The sequence below is a fragment of the Gossypium arboreum genome, chromosome 13, assembly GCF_025698485.1.
Source record: "Gossypium arboreum isolate Shixiya-1 chromosome 13, ASM2569848v2, whole genome shotgun sequence".
Lineage (NCBI taxonomy): Eukaryota > Viridiplantae > Streptophyta > Magnoliopsida > Malvales > Malvaceae > Gossypium > Gossypium arboreum.
This window is the reverse complement of record NC_069082.1, coordinates 31610624-31617391: the sequence shown is the minus strand read 5'-3', so window position 1 is coordinate 31617391 and position 6768 is coordinate 31610624.

Below are 6768 nucleotides of genomic sequence, written 5' to 3'. Positions count from 1 at the left end.
TCATGTGCTAATTGGATGGAAATTCATGTTCTTACTAGTTGATCATGATCACCTCATGATGACTTGATTTAACGGGTGTAGAAATTATCGTTGCAACGACTTACAAATATTTTCAAGGTCTAATGTAACATGCATGCATCATCCTAATGAATATCGTAATGTTGTAAAACTTTTTCAAACATTTTCTTAATACAAAGATATTAATATATGAATATTTTATTTTCAGTTCAAAAATGGAACCAACTCCCTTATTGAACATACTCACTAAAAACAAAGTGAACAAAAATAACTATAAAGAATGAAAAAGGAACTTGATAATTATCCTGATTTGTGAGAAACTTAAATCAATTTTTGATAATAAGTGCCCTCTGGCCACTCAAGCTAAGACTAGAAAATGCTAGGAGGATTTTGATTAGATAACTCATTGTTACATGCTGGCAAGCGTGACCAACACCCTATATAAGCAATTAGAGAGCTATAAGACTGCCAAAGTGATTCTGGATAAGCTAGAAGACAGGAGGTCAAGCTGTCCTGGCTTGATAGTATACTAGAAAAATCCCAGTACTCCGGTCAAAGACCATATGATAACTCTTATGAGATCCTTTGTCGAGGCTACGGACAATGAGGCCAATTTGGAGCAGAACACTTAGATTGAGGTGATGTTAAAGAGCTTGTCCAAGAATTTTGTTGGCTTTTAAGCCTCACATAACTTTGGCAACAAAAACTTGACATTTACACAACTCATGAAGGAGTTATAGTCCTATGAGTTGATGTTGAACGGCAGCTAGCTAATCCGACAAGTAGAAGCAAATATAGTTGTCGCTTCTTTCTCAAAAGGAAAATAAAAGTGCGCTAAGAATGGTAAGGCTAAGGTCTCTGGGCCACCATAATTGGAAAGAAAGAGAACCAAAAAGCCTAAAGACTTATCTAATTCTAATTGCTTCTTTTACAGTAAGAAATGGCACTTCAAGGTGAACTGTAAAGAGTGGAAGGAATACCTGGCCACCAAAGGCAAATGTATGAAACTTTTTATGATAGAAGCTTGTTTAGTGGAAAATTTAATAGACCACTAGGCCATTGATTTAGGAGCCACTAATCATGTTTGTGTTTCTCTATAGGGTTTTGAGAAGAAGAAAGATCTTAGAGATAAGAGTCTATCATTGCGGATCGAAACCGAGATAACTGTGGTTGCTAAAATAGTGGGGGATGTACATATTTATTTTGATAATTTTGGGAAGATTATTTGGAAAGATATTTTCTATATACCAAGTTTCAAAATAATCTTAATTTCAGTTGCATGTTTATATAAAGACGACTTGACCATGAATTTTAATAATGGAATTGCAATATTTAGAAATCACAATCTTATTTATAATGGATGGATGTCAAATAATCTCTATTTTATCATACTAAATATGTACACACTACTTGAGACTAAAATATCAAATAAGAAACTTAAAACTTCTCACTCTAATGAGGCATACCTTTGGCATTTGAGACTTGGTCATTTTAACCAAGTAAGAATCACTAGATTTTTGAAAGACGTCATCTTAAGTTCACTTAAAGAAATTGATCTTTCATAAGGTGAATCTTTCTTGAAAAGTTAGATGACCAAGTGATGTTTTAATACAAAGGAACGATGGCTGTAAAACCCCTAGAACTTGTGCACACTGATGTATGTGGCCCCATGAGCATCAATACAAAAGGTGATTATGAGTATTATGTAACCTTCATTGATTATTTTTTCAGATATAGGTATGTGTACCTTATGCATTGTAAGAGTGAAAACTTTGATAAATTCAAAGATTTTTGTGCGGAAGTAAAGAAACAACTAGGTTTACCAATAAAAACTGTAACACCCCTCACTTGGTCCAGTTGTCGGACCCGAGTTATAGGATGCTATAGTATAATATCGGAACATCCACATGCAAAGATTAGCAAGCAAATTTGTTTTAACCTTATTAAAATTTTTCATCTCACACATTAGAAGTTGTAAATATAAAGGAACCTCAAGTTTCAAAACAAGCATCAACACAATTACCCATGCTTAAGAGAGTAAAAATTTTTAAAATGAAACACGCTAAGTTTATTTACCAAAAAACTACCTGCCAACTGGCTATCCACTAATAGGAGGCTAAAATAGTCTGCCATAACCCTAGTTTATACTCCGCAAGCCCTGACCACTCACTTTTAGACATATTCGTCATGTTGGTTTGCCACTAGGTGATACGTTAAATTACCTGAGTTCACGTAGTTCGAATGTCATTCCCACTTAGATTATCAACCATGAGCGCTCATACAAATACTATCCACAATTTTTATTATATCATTATTATTATCCACTAGACAATCCTCATTCATAAGTTTGTCAAGCAATCAAAGCTAACTCCTTCAAGACATGCAATCATTTCCATTCCAACAACTAGTTATCTATGCCATACACATGAACAAGCATCATTGATGCATATATGTACTTATCAATATCCTCATCTATTCACGTTTACCTTTCAAAATAGACCGGTATATCATTCAACCTATATACATGCCAGTTGGTCGAGTGTAGAATTTAAAATAATTCTACCAAAATAAGAGTTGGATAGTGTGAGTTGTGGATCGATCTTCCTATCGAGTTCCGCTAATTTCTCTATAGGGAAGGGAAAATTAAACAGGGTAAGCATTAAATATACTTATTAATTTCATAGGTTTAAAACATTAAACTCAAGTCACAAAACATTCATACATATATATAGCTTAACTAAATTCTTTATCCTGCCAACACATACCACATGTACACGGTGAGTACATCGTATTCAAACATATAATGCATCCCAAACATTTTATTAGTCATTCATATCTTATTTCAATTTATATAAGTCATATAGTCAACATTTCTATTTCAAAAACATTTATCCCGATGACTTAACATGAGCAGAGAGGAATTCGAGGGTAACCATCCGATAACATGCCAATTTGCTCATAAGAGTTATTCCAACTAATAATACGCCAGATGCACATAATGCAAAGCCCGTAGGCTAAATATTCTCCACTGATAACATGTCAAATTACTCATAAGAGCTTTGTAATCGATAACATGCCAGATGCATATAGTGCAAAGCCCATAGGCTAAATATTCTCCCCCGATAACACGTCATATTGCTCATAAGAGCTTTCCAACCGATAACACGCCATAATCTCCGAAGAGATTAAATTGAAAATTCGCAACAAATGCAGAATTCTAGAAAACTTTAGTAAACTTCCATCATCTTCTTCACATCTCCCTTCTTCCCATATAGTACATAAATACCCTTATTGGTATGCCAACTGTATCCTTTCTTCATTTAGGAAACACTCATATAACTGGAATTTCTTTTTACCATTTAACACATTTTCTCACATTATCATACCAGTTTACTAACATTTCCTTTATACATTCCCTTTCAAATATTTCATAATTAAACCTAGCAACACCATATGAACTTACCTGGTACAGTTGTAGAAATTGAACATAAAATGATCAATCCATGATCTTTCCTTTTCCTCTGTTATCTACTAGTTGATTTAGTTCTTGATCTATACGTTAATACATTCAATTCATCAATGACAGCATTTCAAACTTTAATAGTTTTGAAATTAGAAATGTAGGTTAGCTAAATCGAGATATAATGATCTAAAAAACATGAAACTCATGAATAACATGTTTTGAAAACACTTACATGCAAAGTTAACTAATAAAGAAAGTTTAGAGCTTTTCTTTCTTCTACAAAGAATAATGTTTTTGGTGGAGGAAGATGAGAATGAGACTCTCTTTCCCTCCACTTTAGCCCATAACCTTTAACATATTAACTTCATCGTTAAATGAAAATTAACAAGTGTTTCCAATAAACATTGACAAAATTGGCACTACTATGCAAGAGTGGTTGTTTACCTGTGACAGCCCTAAATTGACCCTAGTTGGAAAGTGGTTTCGGGACCACTAAACCGAGTCATAAAAATAATTAACTGTCATAGTTGATGCTCATTATATGTACATATGCATGTGTGAAAATTTCATGTTTGGATTTTGTTAATTGTAAGTGAATTTTATCAAATAGGACTTATGTGAGAAAATTTAGAAATGTGCTAGGCAAATGTAGGGTGGCCTATAAGTGCATGTTGTGAAAATGGTGGGTTTGCATGTCAATTTACCCAAATTTAAGCATGATGGCCGGCCATGCTATGGGTGGAAACATGTTGCAAACATGTTGGGTTAGTGGTTATGTTAGAAAGAATAAAATAATGAAAAAAAAAAGGAAAATATGATGAAAACAAAGGAAAAAAAAAGTGTCCATCCTTTCACATTTTCTTTGCTTGGCCGAATGTTCTAAGAAGAAGGGGGGGAAGAGCTTGAGAAAATCAGCCATGGGAGTTTGCTAGACTAAGGTATGTTTGATGTTGTCCATGAGATTCATGCATGTTTTAGTTGTTAATTTGAGTTCTACTTAGCCCATGGTTTAAATCTTTGCTATGAGATGGAGATGATATTCGGCCATGGGTGTTGTCTTCTTGTTTGATGTTTGATGTTTGATGTTGTGGTGATGAGGCATGAAGATGAGTTAAGTTTCGGCTAAGGTAGGTTTGTGTTGATGTCATTTGCATGCTAAGTGTGAAGCTTTGTAATGATGCACGTGTATGGTGCTCTTGATGTTGTGAATGGAAGTAGAGGAAAGGTAAAAGAAAATTTAGGTAGAAATGTGGATTTATAGGATGTTACAAGTATATGTAAAGCCATGTTAGGTTAGGAAAAATTCGGTCAAGTGTTCATGAGATGAAATTTTGTGTTAGGTGAATTAAAGATGATAGTATAGTTGATATCATATATATATATATGTATGCATATTCGGCTATCAATTAAGAGCATAGGTGATGATGAGTCTAAGCTTTGTACATTCGCCATATACATATATGCATGTGTGATTGGATTATTGATAGTAGGGCGATAGCATATGGCTATTAGTCGAATAGATAAAAGCACGAGGCAACAAGATAAAAATTTTACCATGCCGTTCAGTATGTCATAAAATCATTAAAATGTGAATACCAATATATGTAGCAAAGGGGTTGAATGAGTTAATTTATTTGTTTAAGCTCAAGATCCTAAAGGAGAGCGTCCAACAAGGGAAATCGAAGGTCATCGAGTAGCCGACTTGGAATTAATTCACCCAACACAAGTAAGTCACTAAGCGTATATTTTGTATCGATTTAAATAGACATGATGTCTATGTAATTATGCGAATGGAATGATAAATTTATATACATGTATGTATGTGGTGATGAAAGTATTGAATGAAAAGAAAAGAGGTGAGATGTATTGAGTTGTGGATCTTGGCACTAAGTGTGCGGGTATAAACATTTATGATCATGAGATTGCACTAAGTGTGCGGGTTTTAAATTTGTACAGCACTAAGTGTGCGAGTTTGATTATATAGCACTAGGTGTGCGAGTTGATTTTATAGCACCGAGTGTGCGGACTCACTATATGTTTTTGAATCACTATTGACACCGAGTGTGCGACATTATTAAGTTGATCACGGACAACGGATCGGGTAAGTACCTTGAGTTCATGGCTAATAGGCGCTATGTTTATATTTGGAGTTGAGCTTGGTAAGTTTTGAACCTATGTGACAATTTTAATTGAAGTCACGTACATGAGAATTATCGTGGAATAAGTGAAAGGCCATTTAGTTGTATGATTGTAACGAAAATAAAATGATGTATAAAACGCTTCAAATATCCTATTGATTAGTATATGGAATGTGAATGTGTAACTTGGTGTGAGATTGAACCGAAGGTCTAAGGAACTATGGTATAGTTCGGTTTGGATGAAGTAATTAGCATCGTTCCATTTTGTTTCCTCTTATGATAATGTTATTAATGGATGGTAGTGCATTGCTTATGACTTACTGAGTTATGTACTCATTTGGTGCTTATTGTTGCTTATTTAGGTTCTTGATCCATTTTGCATGCTCGGGACCGTCGTCGAAGTCATCACACCGGCTAGCAACTTTTGGTATTTTCTTCTTAGATGGTCTAAGAGAACATTTCGCATGTATAGGCTATTATGTTTTGTTTGAACTTGGTATGTAAAACTTTGGATGGCCATGCGAAAATGGCTTATATACGTTTTGAGCATAATGTTATAGTCATCTTGAATGTATATGTTCATTAAGAAGCATGGAAATGTTGGTAACGGTTAGCCATGAGAATGGTCATTCATGATCACTTTTGGTATATGTATGACAAACTCTAGTTGATCCATGGAGGATCATGAAATAGGTAAAGTTGCCTTAAAAATAGATGCTGACAGCAGCAGTGATGTAGATTTGAAAAATAACTAAAAATAGTAGGAATGGAATTAAATAGTGAATAAATTATGTGAATGAACCTTGATGAATCTATTTTCATAGGAAAGCAAGAAAATGAGCAGGTGAATAGTATGTTAAGAGAAATTTAAGTTTTTGTGAGACAGGGCCAGAACGGTTTCTGGATCCCCTGTTCCGACTTTGGAAATTAATTTTAAATTAACCAGAGGTAATTAGAAGTCATGCCATATATGCATAGATTCCTTTTTGAGTCTAGTTTCTATAGAAACAAACGGCACCAGTATTGAAGCCCTGTACAGGGAGATATCCAAGTCGTAATGCGCAAAGGTCAGGGTAGTCGAGCCCTGAAATAGGGGAGACTTTAACTAATAAACTGTACTAATTGGCCCGACCAAAAATTCTATAAAAA